We start from the raw sequence: 20,269 nt of genomic DNA on the forward strand, positions 1-20,269 counted from the left end.
GTCTATGGAATAGTCCAGACATGAATATTGGAGTGGGTTGCCACTTCTTTCTCCAAACTTTATTCAGCTCTTCTACCTGTAGATTTTTTCAGGCAAATGAATCAGTGTATCTTCTCTATTGTTAAAGCCAGTTTTAATTAGCATTTTTCTTCTCTGGTCCTCCTAATGCTAGCTGATACACTTAGTTTATGTGAATCAGGAGAATCCATTTCATCAGCACCTTCTTTGTTTCTTATGACTCAACTTTTTCTTTTCTATTTTTTTTTCGTGTGTGTGTGTGTGTGAATGAGGTTTGGGAAGCTGGGTAATAAACAGCTGATAATGATTGGGATGAGAATCTCAGTCATGTTCCAAAGGATGCTTTGGGAAAGAATATGCATCTTCTGAATCAATACCATTTGCATGATGCTCACAGGAAGGGAACGAGAAATAGGCTGGTTTTGTTGTAGAGGAAAAATGCCTGTGTACTACGGGGAGGAATTAATTATGCAAAATAGTGAAATATGTGCAGACAAATGCTAATTTGTCAACCTGTAAACTGAGCTTCCTAAATCTTAGTTTGCAATAAATTGAGTCATTTTCAAATATATTAGGCAAATGAGCTGAAACCCTAGTATGATATATATATTTAATCCTAACACCCATGCATGTATTACTTTCCATCGGATATGAACAGTCTGACCTCTGGGGCTAGATTTTATTACATCTTCTGTAAATACATGGGTGAATATTTCACTTTCTTGTTTCCACCACAGTAACAGCTTAGCTGCTCAAAGACTAAAACAGGATAATGAAATCAAATCACAGATTTACACATGTGAGGGGGAGACAGCTGCTCAGCTAACTTTCCAGGCAGCCCCAGAAGTGGGTGCAGAGACCTTTGATCTAATACACCTCTAGAAAGTCCCCTTGGAGATTAGAGCAGAAAACATAGCAAGCTCCCTAAAGACAGTTCAAGAAGGAGTACCTAGAGACAAGCCAAAGCCAAAGTGTTAATTGCTCTGTCATGTCCAATTCTTTGGGACCCCATGGACTGTGGCCTCCCAGACTCTTCTGTCCATTGAATTCTCCAGGAAAGAATACTGAAATGGGTAGCCATTCCATTCTCCAGGGAATCTTCCCTGGAGAAGAGATTGAACCTGGGCCTCCCACATTGTAGGCAGGTTCTCAACCATCCGAGCCAAACAGGGAAGCCCAGAGACAAATTACTTCTGGGCAAATAGCTTCAGAGTCTCACACAAAAAGAAAACATATAGGAGAGGAATGAGGATGGAGACTCTGGCAGTCAGCTGTTGGCTTGGAATTGTCTTTGATCATCTTAATAATGTCTAGGGATTCCCTGGTAGCTCAGACAATAAAGAGTTCGCCTGCAGTGTGGAAGACCCAGGTTCGATCCCTGGATCAGGAAGATCCCTGGAGATGAAAATGGCAACCCATTCCAGTATTCTTGCCTAGAAAATCTCATGGATGGAGGAGCCTGGCAGGTCACATACCATGGGGCTGCAGAGTCAGACACGACTGAGCGACTTCACTTTCACCTTAGTAATGTAGATAGCCACATCTGGATGTCACGATCTTAATCCAGACTCTGGGTGAGGGTTGGGACTCGAATGTCTCTTGCTTCCAGCCACAGGAAAGCTACAGAGCCCCCCTGTAAAACCTGGCTAGCCCTGCAGGAAGGACAAAGCAGTCCTGGAAGCTAAGGAGTGTTCCTCTTGGAGCCTCCCTGGCTGTTTAGACACTCCCATGGTGAAGGAGAAATTAACAAGAGATGTCTCATAAACATCACTGGATATGATCACCAGTAGACCTGCAAATTGGACCCAGGCAATTGGGGGCTCCTCACCCCTGCTGGTACTTGGAATGTGCATTCTGGCCGCTGTTTCCACAGATGTGTGTTCTCAGTTTCTCAGTCATGTCCAACTCTTGGCAACCCCATGGACTGTCACCCACCAGGCTCCTCTGTCCATGGCAATTCTCAGGCAAGAATACTGGAGTGGGTTGCCATTTCCTTCTCCAGGGGATCTTCCTGACCCAGGGATCGAACCTGAGTCCCCTGCATTAGGGGTGCAGAGTCTGACCAACTGGACCACTAGGGAAGCCCCTGATGGTTTTATCTTTTTAGTTAGAAAAAAAATCAGGAAATGTGACCTGTATACTACCCCAAAGTGATGGTTGAAAAATGTATGCTCTTCACATATTCTATAGGAAAGTGTCAGTAGAAATTGAGAACTTTAGGTACCAGGTCCCATTTTACAGATTGTAAAATACTGTACCTTGCCTTCACTTTTAGTTCAATGACCTTTTAATGACCCCACAGTGAATGAATTTCTGTGTATATTTAGGCAACATGGTATAATCGGTCAATATATAATTCTTCTGGTCAGAAGACATGCAAAACCTTCCCAATTCCCCAAGCCAATAGCACCTTTCCTTCCTTTGAACTCACTTCCCACCTGCTTTTGTAAGATAATGGCACTTAACATTCTCCCATTAAAATGATTTATGATGTGATCTGATAAGTAAGTTTGGATGCTGAAGGCTCCCCCAGCTGACCTAACCCAGCCTTAGCAACTATGGATATGGGAAGGTTTTGAGATACACAAATTGAGCACATGGATGTCTTAAAAGATAAAAGGCCTTCAAAGATATGAATATGAAATTGCATTTGATTTTATGTCAAGAGGACGGAAAGAGAGAATATTATATGGAATCAGGATGGTTTTGGATTGTTCAAGCAGACTTAGCACCCCCAGCCTGAGGTCTGTTCTTCTTCTACAGAAAGAGTGGACACCTGCCGTCCAAGCCAGCAGTGCCCATTCTGTTTCTAGACTGGCCCGTGGTTGTTTGAACTTCCCTGGTGGCACAGCAGTAAAGAATCTGCCTGCAATGCAGGAGCTGCAGGAGACACAGGTTCCATCTCTGGGTTGGGAAGTTCCCCTTAAGGAAGGCATTGCAACCCACTCCATTATTCTTGCTTGGAGAATCCCATGGACAGAGGAGCCTGGCTGCAGTCCACAGGGTCACAAAGAGTCAGACACAACTGAAGTGACTGAATACACACACACGCACTGTTGGTTCTTGCTTGGGGAAGAACCTGAGCCTTTGCACCTGCTTCTCTGGGGTCTGGGAAGACTCTGGAGGAAGCCACCTTTCAGAGTGGACCTTTCCCCGTGTTGTGGCCTGTGATTATCAAGTTAGCTCAGGCAGAAGCGTCCTGCCCACCTGGCAGGTCCCGAAAGGGCAGGCAGCTGCACCCCAGTGAGCCATCTCAGGCTGGCTTCTGCTCCATCCTGGCAGCTCTGCGGGAAACTTGTTAGAAAGCAGACAGATGCTCTCTCTTTCCTGGTCCTGCAACGCAATTGGGAGACTGAGGGCCACTGGTGGAGCTGCCCTACACAGTGGGCTCATCTAGACCAAGAGCCCCAAGCCTGGGAGAGGCCACCAAATACCAAGCTGTCCAAAATACCTGTCCCTGGAGTGTGTTAGGACAGCAGCCCCTGGGAGAGGGCCAGAGGGCTCTGTACCTCTCATTCCAGGAAGAGGACATCTGGGAGGACGGGAGCAGGTGTGCCCGGCCCATCCTGCAAGGCTGCGGTGACTTGCGGCCCAGAAGACACAGCAGGTCAGCAATCCCCCTCCCCACTTTTGTACTAAAGAGAAAGATCCATGACTTGGATGCACCTCTGTCTGCCCCAAGGAACCCATAGCACATTCAGGGCAGGATCCTGTCTCTGGATGCCCGGCAGGTTTCTGACACCAGTGCCTGTGGCTGAAACTCAGGGTCTTATCTTTCTTGGCTGGGCTGGGACCCAGGCCCATCACCACTGCCTTGGCCTCCTCTCCACTCCTGCTGATGCTGAATCCTCCCTGCGTCTTCACTGCATCTTCCATCTGGGCCCTGGTGGGGGCTGTCTGGCTCTTGCCTTCTGCTGGGGGTCACCTCCCCCTCCCCCTGGCTGGCCTCATGGCCTCTGAGACAGTGTACATACACCAGGTGGTCAAGGGAGCTCAGGGGAGCAAGCCAGTCCTGCCACAGCCCATCCAGGGCCTTCCTAGCTGGGCAGTGGGGCTGCGCCCCTTTAATTCTGTGTATTATAATTTTGGAGAGATGATCTAGATAAGGGGAAACAGGGCTGTTTGTTTAATAGTCTCTGTCTCTAGCCTGTTTCCTCTTTTCTCTCTGCTTCAACTCTCCATATCACTGAGGTCAGAAAGAGAGAGTTTTCCTTTAACTTTACTCCCACCTGTTCGAACATCCTTTTAAAGCTCTAGGAGCTGGCTGGCTGGCCTTACCCTCGGGGTGTTAAGTGGAAACCTGGGGATTTAGAACATCAGTCCTTTCCCAGAAACAGCCTGCTCTCAACCCTCCTGTTTACTTCGCCCAGCTCACTGTTCTGAAGCTCCAAGAAGCTTTCTCTTTGCCTCCCTGCCCAAACAGTCCTCACGCATTTCCTCCCCATGGAACCAGCCTTTTGGCTTCCCAGGTGGGCTAACACCTTGAGTCCACCAGGAAGCAGGTTGTGGGTGCAGAGGGACAAAAGAGAACATTAATTTAAACATTTTTTAATTTATTGCTTTTTTATTGTTTCAGTCAAGTATTTTTCAACAAAACACAAAATAGTATTTCTCCAATGAACACTGGAATTTAGAGTCTGTATGATTTTACAGATTATACCTAGATTTCTTTTTTTTTTGAAATCCTTTTAAATTTTTTTAACTTTTTATTTTGTGTTGGGGTATAGTTAACAGTGTCGTGATAGTTTCAGGTGAACAGCAAAGGGACTCAGTCATACATATACATGTATCCATTCTCTCCCAAAGAGAAAAGCACATAAATGTCTTAAGTCTTGTTCCTATTACACAAGAAAAGGAGACTCTTTTCTACCAACAAACACACACACGCAGACACACATGCACACGCACACACCTACCTGCTGTCTATCTGGCTGAACCCTCTGGGGTTCTTAGAGACCAAGACAAAAAGACTTGAACAGGGTTGCCAAGGAAAACCTCAGTCCTTTAGTAGGGACAAGAAGAGGGGGCTTCTCTGCCCCTGGAGATGTTGTGTTTCTCAGTCTGGGTACGATTAATAAAAAGTATAAGAAGAAGTCCGTGGCAGGACTCTCCCCTGGGTACAATGCGGTCTCCTGCCTGCCACCAAGGTTCTGCTCAAAGACCACGGCTTTATCTGCAGGGCCCTGCTTCGCCTGTCCCTCCCAGGCCTGAGGACCGTGTTCCTCCTTCTGCATGTCTCTACCCTGGTTTGGATCCTTCCTCTAGTTGTGCGCTCCCCCCGCCGCTTCTGTTTCTCTTGGTGACTGATGGCTGGCCTTTGCTCATTTCCCAGGTCCAGCCCCCTCGACCTGGTCCAGCCTGGATTCATCAATGGGGACATCTGCATGCTTCTCCAGGCCCAGCCTTTCTCGTCCATTCTGATTATTCTGCTTTGACAAGAGCCATCTCGGCTTGTCCACATTCCAAGTATTGCCTGGAATTTTATCACCAACCCAGGCTAAGTGACAGCCAGAAAAGAAGGGAAGGAAAGGGAGCCATGTGGCAGTGATGTGTCAGCTGTATCGTTTTGAACAAGACAGTCCTGAATCTGAGTATCTTTTTAAAAAAAACATACCTTCTCTCTGGGAAAATAGGCAACAAACCTCAAACAGTGGTTGCCTAGGGATTTGGGAAGGAGAAGGTAAAAGTGGGTTTGGGGAGGAGTTGGTATGCTTGTTAGAGAGACCTTCAGCTTCTTCTGTAATGTTTTAATTTAGTTTTTTTTTTTTTTAAAGAAGGAAGTATTCACACATTATTTGGGAAAGTTAAAGATAACAAATCATAAGCTTAGTAATTAAAATTTTTATTAAAGTATAGTTGATTTACCCTACATAAGTTTCAGGTGTACAGCACATTGATTCAGTTTTATATATATATGTATGTACATACATATATGTATATGTGTGTATGTACACATATATATGTATGTACATACATATATGTATATGTGTGTATGTACACATATATATGTATGTATTCCTTTCAGATTCTTTTCTTTTATAGGGTTTTACAAAATACTGAGTATAATTCCCTGTGCTATACTGTAGGTCTTTGTTCACCTATTTTATATACAGTAGTATATGTATATTAATTCCAACCTCCTAATTTATACCCCCCACTCCCTCTCCCCTTTGTAACTATAAGTTTGTTTTCTATTGTCTGTAAGTCTGTTTCATAAATAAGTTCATTTGTATCATTTTTTTTTCAGATTCCACATATAAAAATATCATATGATATTTTCCTTTCTCTGCCTGGCTTACTTCATTTAGTATAATCATCTCTATGTCTATCCATGTTGATGCAAATGATATTATTTCATTCTTTTTTATGGCTGAGTAGTATTCCATTATGGGCTTCCCTGGTGGCTCAGTGGTAAAGAATATGCCTGCCAATGCAGGAGATGCAAGTTTGATTCCTGGGTCATGAAGATCCCTGGAGTAGGAAATGGCAACCTACCCCAGTATTCTTGCCTGGAAAATCCTATGGACAAAGGAGCCTGGTGGGCTGTAGTCCATGATGTTGCAAAGGAGTCAGACACTACTTAGCAATCAAAACAACAACAGTATTCCATTGTATTAATACACATTCCATATCTTCTTTATCCATTCATCTGTTGATGTACATTTAGAAATTTAAAGATAATAAACAGAAAGTAAATTTTTTTGAAAAATAAAAAATTAATAAAAGCCACAGAATCTATGCATATAACAATGCACGAACATTGGTATATATACTAAAGATAATGCACTGTCTGATGTGATCTGCTCACAGGCTAATCTTGTCTGCCTTGAACCAGAAATCATGTCCTGATCCCCTCTGCATCTCTAGCAAGAACTATGGACACTGGGGTGCGTGGGCCCTGAGAACCGTTTGCTGAGCCACAGGCAAAGAACAATCACTTTTCTTAGAGGTGGTGATCTGATGAATGGGGAGCGAGGAAGGGGCAACTGGGCTGAAGTGAAGACAGAGAACTGGGCTCTTTCTGTGATCCTGTTCTTTCTGGACACTAATGGCAGCTGTTCGGGTGCTTATTTCTTGCCCCCAAGCTCCCTGTAAGCTGCCTTCCCCACATGACTGCAGGGAACGCATCAGCAAACAATCTTCTTCAAAGTCTTCCTGTGTGATGGAGAGTGGGCATCGCTGTCAGTCACGGAGGAGGACATGTGTTCCTGGGAGCCGCCGAGTTCCACCCCATAGCCCGGTGAGCTCTGGCAATCTGCGTGTGGATTGTGCCTTGCTCCAGAGTGTGCCCAGATTGGGGGTGGGGGGCAGTCACCCCCCTCCTTTGAAACTGCTGTTCCTCTCCATTTGCTGTCACAGATGCCAACACAATTCTTGCTGCATTAATTTGGCTGGGAAAGTGAGGAGATGGCAGCGGCATTAATTAAAAATAATATGCCACCCAGGAGATCGCTTGAGATCACTCCTTCTCTTCGTATTCCTCTCCATTCCTTTCCTTCCAACATAAAGCTGACGCTCTAGAGGTGCCAGAGAGGGGAAAACGTGATGTTCAGTAGAAAGACGACAGAAGAGCGAGAGATTTTAGAGAGGGGGCTTCAAATGTGATGAGAAACTTCAATCTCAGAGCATCTGTAAGGCAGATTGTTGAAGGCACAAAAGAGAAGAGCAAACAAATCAAAATAAAAATGGGGAAATAATCGGATTCCTGAAGCTAGAAGGACAATGGAAGGACTCAGAGAAAGTGATATAAATGGATACCTTTAAAAATAATAAAGAGAAGTCCAGTGGTTAAGACTTTGCCTTCCAATGCAGGGGTGCAGGTTCCATCCCTGATCAGGGAGCTAAGCTCCCACCTGCTTCACAGCCAAAAAACTAAAAACATAAATAAAACAGAAGCAATATTGTAACAAATTCAATAAAGACTTTAAAAATGACCCACATCAAAAATCTTTAAAAGAAAAAAGAAATCATTTAACATATTATCTGCAGTCAGGTATTTAAAAAAATAGTAATAATAAAGAGAAGTTAGTACCATCCTTCAAGAAAAGGGCCGAGATCTCTTTGGAGAAGTGGCTGAGTCCAGGGTTGGGGAAGGAAATATATAACTTCATAAGAAGGTCTTATGGGGCTGAAAAGTAGGGAAGTGTTCAAAAACAACCAAAAATTCCAATGGCAGTGTGCATGTCCAATGTACCCAAGAGCCAACTTGAAAGAGCTCCCATGGGCAAAGCTGGGGCAATCTGATCAAGAAAATGAAAAATTGTAGTTTCAGATTATAGCCTTAGGTATAAATAGCCGTAAGTTCATACTGATGTAAGTAAATGATTGAATATTAAAAAAAAATAGTGGAGGAGAAAAGACAGATCTCTCGACAGAAAAATTTCAAATAATTTATGTATGTGCACCCCATTCATGGGATGAAGAGTAGACCTCCATTCCTTTCACATGACCTGCTTAGTGACTTCTTTCTCAAGAGAATGATATGAAGAGAGAGAAAAGCCTGATGAAGCTTCCCTGAGCAGCGGCGATCAAGTCAATGTCATTATAGTTAAATCATAGTTAATAGCTTGGATCCTTGATACGATGAGAATGATACTTGACCTCGGGGACCTTCCTCCCTCAAACCCATAACTCCAGTCTCACCATGAGAAATATCATCAGACAAACCCAGGTAGAAGAACATTCCACAGAATATCTGTCCCAAACTCCTCCAAGTCTGTCAAGGTCATCAAAGACAATGAATGTCTGAGAAAGTGCCACAGACCAGAGAAGCCTAAATAGATGTGATGACTAAATGTCATGTGATACCCTGGATGCGATCCTAGAACAGAAAAAAAGGACATTAGGGGAAAAACTAAAGAAATCAAAATCAAGGATGGGCTTTAGTTAAAAACAAGGTATTGGTCATTGCTTAGAAACATCAGCGACCACTACGATGAGAAACTGGGTCCAGACTGAGAAGAAAACTCTTCCAAGTGCCATTCAAGCCCTGAGATTTCACAACCACTTCCATAACCATGCTTAAGTTGTAAAAAATTATGGTGGCTGCAAGCTGTGGTTTTTAAATTTAATGCCATTCTAAATGCCTATAATTTCAGGTAGTCTCCTTTGGAAGTGAAAGCAGTATTTTCAGCATGCCGATTTATTTGTTCTAGGCTTGTTGACAGAGTAGGATGACTGAACTGTAGCAGGAGACAAGCAAATTTGGGGAAGGATCCATGGAGTTGACACATGTATTATTCAAAATTAAACAGTCCTCATAAACTCACATGTCTCCTGCTGCACCCTACAAAGTGTGTTTTTTCTTTTCCTGACTAACGTTTTCCTCTTCAAGTTGATGTCAGTCAGGAAAAGAAAAAACACACTTTGTAAGGTGCAGCAGGAGACATATGAGTTATGAGGGCTTCCCTGGTAGCTCAGTTGGTAAAGAGACCGCCTGCAATGCAGGAGACCCTGGTTCGATTCCTGGGTCAGGAAGATCCCCTGGAGAAGGGATAGGCTACCCACTCCAATATTCTTGGGCTTCCCTTGTGGCTCAGCTGGTAAAGAATCTGCCTGCAATGCAGGAGACCTGGGTTGGGAAGATCCCCTGAAGAAGGGAAAGGCTACCCACTCCAGTATTCTGGCCTGGAGAATTCATTGGACTGTATAGCCCATGGGTTGCAGAGAATCAGACACGACTGAGCGACTTTCACTTTTATTTCATGTTGAATTATTGACTATGAAGTTATTTTCATTTCATATTATGCCTGGATGTCAGGGGGCTTTCAAATAAATTCAGTCCTTATCAGTTAGAAGCCACCCTCCATTTCACAGTTTGTCTCCTGTGTGGCCTTTTGTTTCCTAATCAAAATCACAACTTCTAAACAAAGTGAGAGGAAAGGATTTCTGTTGTCACAAACCCACTTGGTGCACGAGCAAATCCGAAGCAAGCTGGGACTGCCACCTCTTTATTTGTCATGTTCACCAATTAAAAGGTGTCACTCTCTTGGTAATAAAGTATATCCTCACCCTCTGGCTCCTCACTCTGGCCTCTTTTGACCTGGCTCTTTGTTTAATTTGCTAGCTGACATCACTCTGGTCTCAGACTCCGAAACCACCCAGGGCTCCACTTAGGTCAAAGCCCTTCGCTGTTGGAGGGAAAATGTCGAACCTTTCCATCCTTTATTCCTAGATCACTGTCGCTGGAGCTGGTCACACGGTCAATACCACATACACAGCTAATTCTGGAAACCTCTTAAAAGAGTCACTGTGCAAAGGGCAGCTGATCACACAAGGGCTATGCCGTCAGGAATGTTCATTCACCAGAAGGGAGAGGCAGGACCAGAAAGAAATAGTGGAGCAAGAATATATTATCATATTAGTTCAAGTGCTCAGATAATTGACTGAATAAACTGGATAACTGCCACAATGCCTGTGTTCCTCATGCATCTGTATACAGAACTAGTGAGGAATTCAGGAAGACTTAAATATCACTAGAGGACATGAACATGCTTTGAAAACAGCACGTTCCTTGTTGCCAGAACTGGTTTGACTTCTGATCTGGCCCTTATGTTTTCCCGTAACTGAAAGATTTGGCAGCATGAGAAAAATGAATGCTTTTATTGAACTTCTGAGTTTCTGATATTTTATCATTTATGGTCTCATTTGATCCTTATGACCCTGTGTTGTAAGAAAGGTGAGAATTACCTTCCCTATTTTACTGCCAAAGAAACTGTGCCCCAGGAGGTCATGCACTAGTCACTGAACTGGTAAAAAGTAACCCGAGGACTGGCATTTGGGTCTTCTGAACTTAGTTCTTAGGGTTTTTGTTCTTTACTAATGGTTTTGTTTTTCTTCTGGGGTCTGAATTAATTTGACTGTCTGATGAAGTGTCTCCTAAAAATAGCGCATGTGCATGCACATACAATTTTGCTGTAATTTCAAGAGGTTCCTCACCACCCCCAGGTGGAGAATCACTGTCCTGCCCTGTGCAATCTCCAGAAAAATGACAGAGCAAAAAACCAGGAATTCTGAGACAGGACAACAAGCAACTTAAAGATCAGAAACAAGATCAAATTCATAAGTTCTTTTGCCAAATTTTCTGTCTCCTCCTGGAATATATTATCTCTCAGAGGGACTGGCATGTCTTGAAATTAAATATGTTAAAAAATACCCTGGGGGCATTTCTGTAGAAATGGGAAGATATTGACAGAAAATAAAAACCTGAGAAGATCCTGAACTGAAACAAGAGAGGGAAGGGTAAAGTGAAAGGGAATAAAAAAATAATGGTCAATTATGCATTTTTAAATATGAACATTGTGCAATAAGCATGTTGCGCTGGGAGTAGTGCTCTGTTGGAAGTAACGGAGGACACTGTTGTTGTTCAGTCACTTGGTCATGTCTGACTCCTTTGCAACTCCATGAACTGTAGCCTACCAGGCTCCTCCGTCCATGGGATTCTTATCCAGGCAAGAATACTGTAGTGGGTTGCCATTTGCTTCTTCAGGGGACCTTCCTGACCCAGGGATCAAACCTGTGTCTCCTAGATCTCTTGCACTGGCAGGCAGATTCTTCACCACTAAGACACCTGGGAAGCCCTCTGGTCCGACTGCCTGGTGCTAAACGAACTCTCTGCTTCACTCTTCATGTGCAATTTCAGAGTTTGTGCTCGTTCTAGAAAGCCTGAGCACAACCCCAGTGTTGAGAGTCTCGGGATTACCCTGGTCCCAGTTTCTCTCTTTGATCTGTTCTGTCTACAGCCTGGGAGCTGCCCCTGTCACCATACCATTACTATTAGGACCTTGTTCTTCAAGGTGACTTTCTCCTAGACAAGGCTTTGGAGGGAATTCATCTCCATTCCCTAATCTTGGGCTTCTAGGAGATGGAGTTGGAGCTGGGAAATGAGGATGAAATGAACAAGCACCATCAGGTGCTGAGCCAGTACTTGAAAAATAATTAGAAAACCAGACCCTCAAGCAAAGGTCAAAAAATAGTTATCAGGCTCGCTGGCCAACTGTCCCCAGAAATTCCCTTGCCAAATGTCTCAGGCCAGCCCTCCCTCCTTCAGTTGCTCCCTGGCTCCTACAGGACCCACCTCCACACTCGTCATGTTTGCTGCTGCTGCTGCTAAGTCGCTTCAGTCGTGTCTGACTCTGTGCGACCCCAGAGATGGCAGCCCATCAGGCTCTGCCGTCCCTGGGATTCTCCAGGCAAGAACACTGGAGTGGGTTGCCATTTCCTTCTCCAATGCATGAAAGTGAAATGTGAAAGGGAAGTCACTCAGTCGTGTCCGAGTCTTAGTGACCCAATGGACTGCAGCCTACCAGACTTCTCCATCCATGGGATTTTCCAGGCAAGAGTACTGGAGTGGGGTGCCATTGCCTCGTCATGTCTGCAGATGGGGTTATTCAATGTCTTGATTGAGACAGAAGATGTTAGAATGGATCTCTGTCCATAGAAGTCACTCCAGGATCAAGTCAGTAATTTTGAAAACTGACGGGAGTTAACAATAACAAAATTGGTCCTTTCAGCCCAGTTACCTCAGTTATTTAAATGATGGCATCCGTCGATTTGGTGATTCACCCTTAGTTTGGCACTCACCCAACAGATGGTCCATCCAGATACCGTCTACATCCTGACACAGAATCAAGAATTGCTATTTATTCACTTGGCTGTATTAATGGCCAATTTGTGCCTAGTCTGTTGGATTAGATCAGTGGGTTAGATCCAATTAGTTAATTCAAAAATTTTTTCCCTTTAAAAGAAAAAGCCACACCAACCATTTTTAGTGGGTATTTTTTTTTTTTTTTATCACATGTACCTATTCTACTGAAAATATCCCTGTCTATGGCAGGTTTAACTTCCCAGAAGTCAGAAACAGAATTCAAGATGACCCACGTGACAACAGACACAAAAGATGTGATCTGAAGGTAGGACACAGAAGCATGAAAAACAGTTTATACTGACATAGAACACAAGTTGATGAGAACCCTATGCCAAGAAAATATCACATCTATGTTTCATGCACTCATAACAGGCCTCCTAGTTTTATAGGGAAATATACTTTTGTAGGTTAATTCATGGTGGTTTTGAATAAAACATCAATAAATTGCAACCGAAGAGAAAAACGGAACAGCGATGCACAGACTCTACACATGAGTATCTGAGAGAGGCTGTAACATGATTATCTTTGGCATTCGCTTGGCAAACTCTTCATTATCACTCTTCTCAGGAAGTGCTAACCCAGTGTGCATTTCTTCGAGCTGTAAATCAGTGACGTCCTTCACTAAAAAGCACATAATGACCAATGACGTCGGTGTCCCTTGCAATTCTCACCCTCTTCCTTTCATAAATGTTTCAGTTTGGGGCCATAAAACTGTATAATTGGAATAGAATTCTAAATCCATGTCTACAGAAAGTAACAGAACTATGCCTGAGCCACCCAGACTGTCACCTCTCACTGAGCTGTTAGGCAAATAGGATTTATTTCTTGTACTAATTCCAACTATAGTTAATCCCTGCTGGCTTTTTAGAGCTTTGTGTGTGGAAGGGCTTTCTGAGGCTATGCCTGATCTCAGCAGGAAAGGGTTCCATAATTGATTAGTGATGTCTGCCATGGGCACAGAGGGAGGGCATCATCTCAGAGATCACTGTCATAGCCTGTCCTACCATAAGGAGTGACTGGATGCCATGCTATGCAGAGAAATCACATTCCGTAGATCCAGCTACATGCGTCCTTTGAAAATGGCTCAGTACATGTTTACCAAGGAAATACACGACTAAAATGAGTTGCTTTGTGACTCAATCAGTACAGAACGGCTTTGTATACATGAAAAGGGGGAAACCTCAAACTACTCTCAATCATTTAGTGCTGTAATCTGATCTTATTCTTAAGACAGTCACAATAGCCAGACTGATTCTGACTGTAGAGTTCTACATTTAGGGCTTAAAAGTGGAAAAGTGTATGCATACTCACCTATTTTTGCTAATAATTTTGCAACAAATGTGGAGAAAACCACATTGGATAGCCCTACACAACCACAGTGGGAAAGCAGCCCCTTAAGGAAAGCCTCTTCTCAAGCAGTGTTAAGACAGTGAGTTCACAAGCAGCTCACACGTTAGACTCTTCAACTGTGTTTCCAGAGCCTCTCCGACGTTGCTTTGAACCTGCTAAGGCATCCTCCTGGCTGTGCAGCTCACGACCTAACTAAAAGAGTCTGTGTTCCAGGGAGTTGCCAGACACTTAGCTAAGGGAGAAACATTTCTTTGCTCTTGTTTAGTCACTAAGGGTCTAGCTCTCTGGGGACTCCAGGGACAGTAGCCTGCCAAACTCCTCTCTCCATGGGATTTTCCAGGCAAGAATACTGGAGCGGGTTGCCATCTCCTCCTCCAGGGGATCTTTCTGACCCAGGGATCGAACCTGCCTCTCTGGTGCCTCCTGCATGGGCAGGCAGATTGGGACAATAAGTGATAAAGATTGAATAAATGAATGCACATGTGAGTTAATCCTGGGCCAAGCTAGCCATGGAGATAGTCATTTTTGCCCTCACTTGTCTGGGCAACTAGAAGTCTGCTTAGAAAAAAGTGTCTAGAGGCTCTGAATTCTTGCAAATTCTGAAATGCTACAATTCTAGAGTTCTAACTATGCAGGATGCAAACTTCCCTAACTCCACCTTTAGGTGGGGACTGCCAGGGGAAGACAGAGCACCCTTTCCCATGCTTCCTATTTGGAATCTCTCTTCTTTCACTAGAGTAATTGCTTTCAGTCTTGAAGAGGGTGTGAAAAAGAGTACTCATCTCCAACACGGCCTGAACTGCAATTCTCTAACATCTCTCAAATGAAAGATGGCAAACCTGACTGACCTCTCTTCTTTCCTTCTTCATTTGCACACACATTTTCATCCTGTGTTGTACAGCACACATCACCCTTCCATTCATCATATATGTGGGCTGAATGGTGCCTCTCTTCCCCCACCCTCAAATTCATAAGTTGAAGTCCCCACCTCCAGTGACTCAGAATGTGACCTTATTTGGAGACAAGATCTTTACAGAGGTAATAAAGTTAAAATGAAGTAATTGGAGTGGGCTCTAATCCAAAATGATTGATGTCCTCATAAAAAGAGGGGAACTCAGAGACCCACACGCATACAAGAACATCATGGGTACAAGACAGCCATCTACAATCTAGAAAAGATCCTTCCCTCACAGCTCTTAGAAGGAACCAACCCTGCCCATACCTTAATTTCAGACTTCCAGCTTCCAGGACTGTGAACTCATCATCTTCTGTTCTGCCAGCCACCCAGTTTGTGGTCCTTTATGAAGGCAGCTTCAGTAAACTCACACAGCAGCTCATGAAAAATAGCTTCAGACATCTAGTGGCCAGAAGTTGCAGCTCATACATTCCTGTTCAGTGTCTATGCTGTGATATGTGGATTTCCTTAGCTGTTTGTTGTGTTGTAATAAACCATCACAGCACTTAGTGGCTTCAGACACCTACAACAACACTTAATCTGTCACTTCTCGTGATTCCGTGGGTTGTCTGGGGCTGAGATGGATGATTCTTCTTCTGGCCTCACTTGGGTCCAGTCCTTTCTTCACTCCACTGGGAGCTCAGTTGCGAATCAGATGCCAAAGGTAGCAAGCATCTCGTCTCCCCAGGGTCTCTCTCTACGTGATGGTCTCACTCCTCATCATTGAACGTAACAGGCAGCCGGTGCTTCTCATACAGCGGCTCAATCTCAAGAATGCAAAGGAAGACGTTGCCAGGCCTCGTAATGGCTAAACTCAGACTGGCTGAGCATCACTTCCGCCACATGCTGTCAGTCAAGACAAGTCACAAGGCTGGCCTAGCCTCAAAGGGAGGACAAACAGGTGCCATGTCTTCTCATGAAGAGAAGTGGCCGTCGTTTGTCTGCCATAGCTAGGTGGAAACCCTAAGCCAGAGTGGAGACAGAAAATACGTGATATATCCATTAGGATTGCCTTTGCCTGCTTGTAGTAAGAACTCTGGATTCAAAGATGCTTTGACACAGGAAGCTTAATTATCTCATGTTATTGGAAGACTGGCATTGCGAGAGCCCTGGGCAAAACTCCCTGAATGGCTCCATGACGTCCCTTCTGTGAGCTTCAGTGTATCAGTCAGGATGTGTTAGGATACACTGCAATGACAGACCCAATTCCAGTTTAAGAAAAAAAATGTGTATTTTCACTCAAGCTGCACATCCACGGTGGGGCACTATTTTTATTAACTATGTGGCTCTCCTCACTGACATCACTTCCGGACAATAAAGCCACTCCCACCTGGAGCACTGCTGATCACACCAGGAGAAAACGAGAGCGCTACGGCATCTTAAAGCAGTAACCAGATGCTCTGGTTCAGAACTAACATGCACCATCTTTGCTCATGATTTTTTAAAAAATTTACTTACTTTTTATTGAAGGATAATTGCTTTACAGGATTTTGCTGTTTTCTGTCAAATCTCAACATGAATCAGCCATAGGTATATATAAATCCCCTCCCTTTTGAACCTCCCTCCCATCTCCCTCCCCATCCCACCCCTTCTATGCTCATGATTTTTGACCAGTGGTATATTAAGTCACTCTCCCCTCCTACTCACTAAAGGGCCAGGAATTGCAATTCTTACTATCTGCCTGGAAGGGCAGAGATATTTCATAAGTAGCACTAATGACTACCAAACTGAACAGCAATTTCAACTAATAACCGGTTTCTGTTCCTCCCTGGTCCACTCTCTTGCCCCCATAAGGTCATAACATCCATGGAAACAACACTTCAAAAAGTAGAGCAAGAAAAATGTCCCCAGAATCTGCCAACAGTTCCCACACTTCACATTGGCCAGAACTGGATCACATGTCCATTCTTAACCAATCTGGTAACAGGAGTGGGATTATTATGGTTGGCTCAGCGGAAAATCCCATGGACGGAGGAGCCTGGTGGGCTGCAGTCCATGGATTCACTGAGCGTCAGACACGACTGAGCGACTTCACTTTCACTTTTCACTTTCATGCATTGGAGAAGGAAATGGCAACCCACTCCAGTGTTCTTGCCTGGAGAATCCCAGGGATGGGGGAGCCTGGTGGGCTGCCGTCTATGGGGTCGCACAGAGTCAGACACAACTGAAGTTACTTAGCAGCAGCAGCAGCCCAACTGGGATCCACCTTCTAGAGCCAGGGATTGGGTCACTGTCTCCTGAGCCTATGGGCGGTCTGAAGTTGGTACAGGTGTTGAAGAAGATGATGCCTCTCAGGCGATTTTTAATAAGTCACATACATCCACAAAGGAAAGATGTTTCCATACTATCAACGACTCAGGTGTTGAAATTAGAAGGAGAAAGAGGGTAATGAGTGTTGGTGGACCACCAGCCTGGTCAACTGCAAAGGGCAAAGTGTCAGTAAGAGGTAAAGTGTACTGCATGCGGTAAGAGTTGGAATTGTTGCTGTTGTTTAGTCACCAAGTCATGTCCAGCTCTTTTGCATTCGCATGGACTATAGCCTGCCAGGCTCCTCTGTCCATGTGATTTCCCGGGCGAGGTTACTGGAGTGAGTTGTCATTTGCTTCTCCAGAGGATCTTCCCGACCCAGGGATCAAACCCGTGTCACCTGCATTGGCAGGTGGATTTTTTACCACTGAGCCACCTGGGAGGCCCAAGAGTTGGAACAGATAATCCCTAACATCCTGTTCAATTCTGAGATCTACTATTTTCTGTGAGATTGTTGATGCTACCTACCATCTACGAGTGTAGGGGTTCAGAACATATTTGTGAGGGTGGTCTGAAAAGATGAAGCCATTTTCCTTACTAAGTGCTACTAATCAAATCTTGTTAGAGTCCCACATGAGGAAGGCACATTTTCATCCATTGCTAGGAAGCTCCCAGATACGGAAGAGGCAGTTTTGGAATGACAGGTGAAAGCTCAGGGAAGAGAAAAGGAAGTGATTGGCTTTAAAATCACACATAATCTGAAAGTAAAGAATATGTTTTTATGATTCCCAAATGCACAAGCATATGTTATGATTCTCAAATGTATATACTTTTATTATCTGCTCTCTTGAGCTTAATCCTTGTGCTGAATTGCAACACTTAGGGCTGTTTACATGGCTCTTAGGGCATATCAACATGGCCATTGCTAAATGCTGTCCTGAATCTGCCCTCTGATCACCAACTACCAGAAACCTACTTCATCCCTTCATCATGTTTTACCTGGATTATCAGAAAGGTTCTCACATCTCTCTTCTCAGAAGAGTACGAATAGAGTGTTCCTTACTCCAGCAGACTTAGAGATCCAGGGAACACATAAATCTGACAGTCTTCGCTTTGAGTAAAACCCACCAATAGTTCCCCATCGACTGGAGGATAAATTCAAGTTCTTTGGCAGGGAATACAACCCCCTTCTGCCAGCTTTATTTGGAAGACTCCCTCCAAGTTTATGCTCAGCTGCTGTCTCCCAGGCTCACATACCCTCATTCTTTCCTGTCTGCTGGGTTTTGCGAGCGATGGTTCCTTTGACAGGGAGTGCCCTTACACTCTGGTTGGCTGTGTTAACTTTCAGTCCTTCTTGGAGACTCTGCTCCTTAGCTCATGGAAAAGGCTGCCTTTGACCCACCTTTCCTCTCCTGGGTGCCTCCTGGAGCACCCTGTGCCCCCTTTGTCATGGGACATAACCAGGGATAAGGTCCTCAACCTGTTACCTGCCTGCCCAATGGTTTACCAGCTCCTCCTCCTTGAGGAAACAGACTGTCTTGTCCATCTTTTATCTCAGCACTTAGCGCCTGGGTAGAGAGTAAGGACTGACTAAATAAACGCTCCTTGAACAGTCATCAAAAAGAAGGCGGTGGCTGAGTAGAGAGAATTGGGGGTGAGGTAGGTGGCACAGGGTGTAGGAAGAGGGAGGAGATGGAAGGATAGTAGCAAGTGTGGGGCTGCCAGGGGAGTTTGTGAAACCCCCCATCCCAGAATCCAGACTTCCTTCTAGTGTCTGGGGATCGGGGTTTCAGACCTGTTGATGCATTCCGGATGGGGGAAGAGGCGCTCTGCCTCTCCTGCATGGGGGGTCCTTGGTTCGGGTCACACTTGGGACTATATGGACAGCTTTGGGGACAATCTCTACTGCCCACACAGGGAGGATCTGTCTCCTGCCTTCAACCTAAGTACCTGGGCACTTGCTCACAAGGCTGGGACAGGGGCAGAATTTTGGACGTTACTTTTCGTTCTCATTTTCCTTCCTGCTCCCCTCCTCCACTGCCCCCCACCCCCACCCCACCCCGCCACCGACATCATGGTCAGATGATGATTCTAACTCCCCCTTGGGTGGCTTCATGGCTTTGAAAGTCAGACCCAGGCCTGCTTTCTACAGACCCAACTAGTAACCACGCAGGAATGCCCCCTTCTCCACCCCCCCCACCCCCGGCCCCCATCAGCTAAAGCGAAGGCATTTCAAAGCTGAGTCTCAGAGATTTTTTCTAACTCTGCCCCGACGCTCTGGGGAAAGTCCCAGAAAGAGGAAACGAGGCCTGCCCAGGGCTGCCTATATGCACGAGGAAGGATGGGGAACCGGTGGGAGAGCAGAGTGCCAAGGCGGGGAGCTGTAGGGCCCGTTCGCCGGTGGCCCGGTAACCTCAGGCGAGCCACGTGACCCCAGGTCTCAGTTTAGGAACCTGTAGCAATGGGCCTGACCGCGTCCCCCAGCTGCGAGCGTCGCCACTAGGGAGAGGCAAAGGCTCGCAGACACCCCAACACCCGCTCAGGTCGCGCACGCCCGGACCGGGGAGGGGTGGGAGCGGCCACGAGCTCTGGGCCGGGCCGGAGCGGGCGGGCTCCAGAGGTGACGCCCCCCTCCTCACACCCCCGGCTCCCGGGCCCCTCTTCGCCGTGGGAACGAACCGGCGTCCTGGCCTCTGGTGACGCGGAGCTTCGGAGAGGAGCTCGCGCCGCGAGCGGGGAGCCACGGAGTGGAGCGCCCCCTCCCCGGGCGCCCGGGAGCGCAGACGTGGGCGGCGGCGAGCGGCGGCCCCCCTCCGCTCCCCTCCCCTCCCCTCCCCTGTCGGCCCGGCCGTCCCCTCCCCGCGCGGCGCTCCCGCGTGTGCGGGTGTGTGAGTGCGTGTCTCCCTCGCTCCTCTCGCACACGCTCCGGCACTAGTGCGGGCGGCCAGCGGCGGCTCCGGCTCGCCTGCCCGCCTGCTCCGGCCGCCGCGCCGCCGCCTCTGCAGTCGCAGCCGGGCATGGTGAGTGAGTGAGGTCGGGCCCCGCGCGCTCCC

Source organism: Bos indicus x Bos taurus, chromosome 19 (assembly GCF_003369695.1).
Source record: "Bos indicus x Bos taurus breed Angus x Brahman F1 hybrid chromosome 19, Bos_hybrid_MaternalHap_v2.0, whole genome shotgun sequence".
Classification (NCBI taxonomy): Eukaryota; Metazoa; Chordata; class Mammalia; order Artiodactyla; family Bovidae; genus Bos; species Bos indicus x Bos taurus.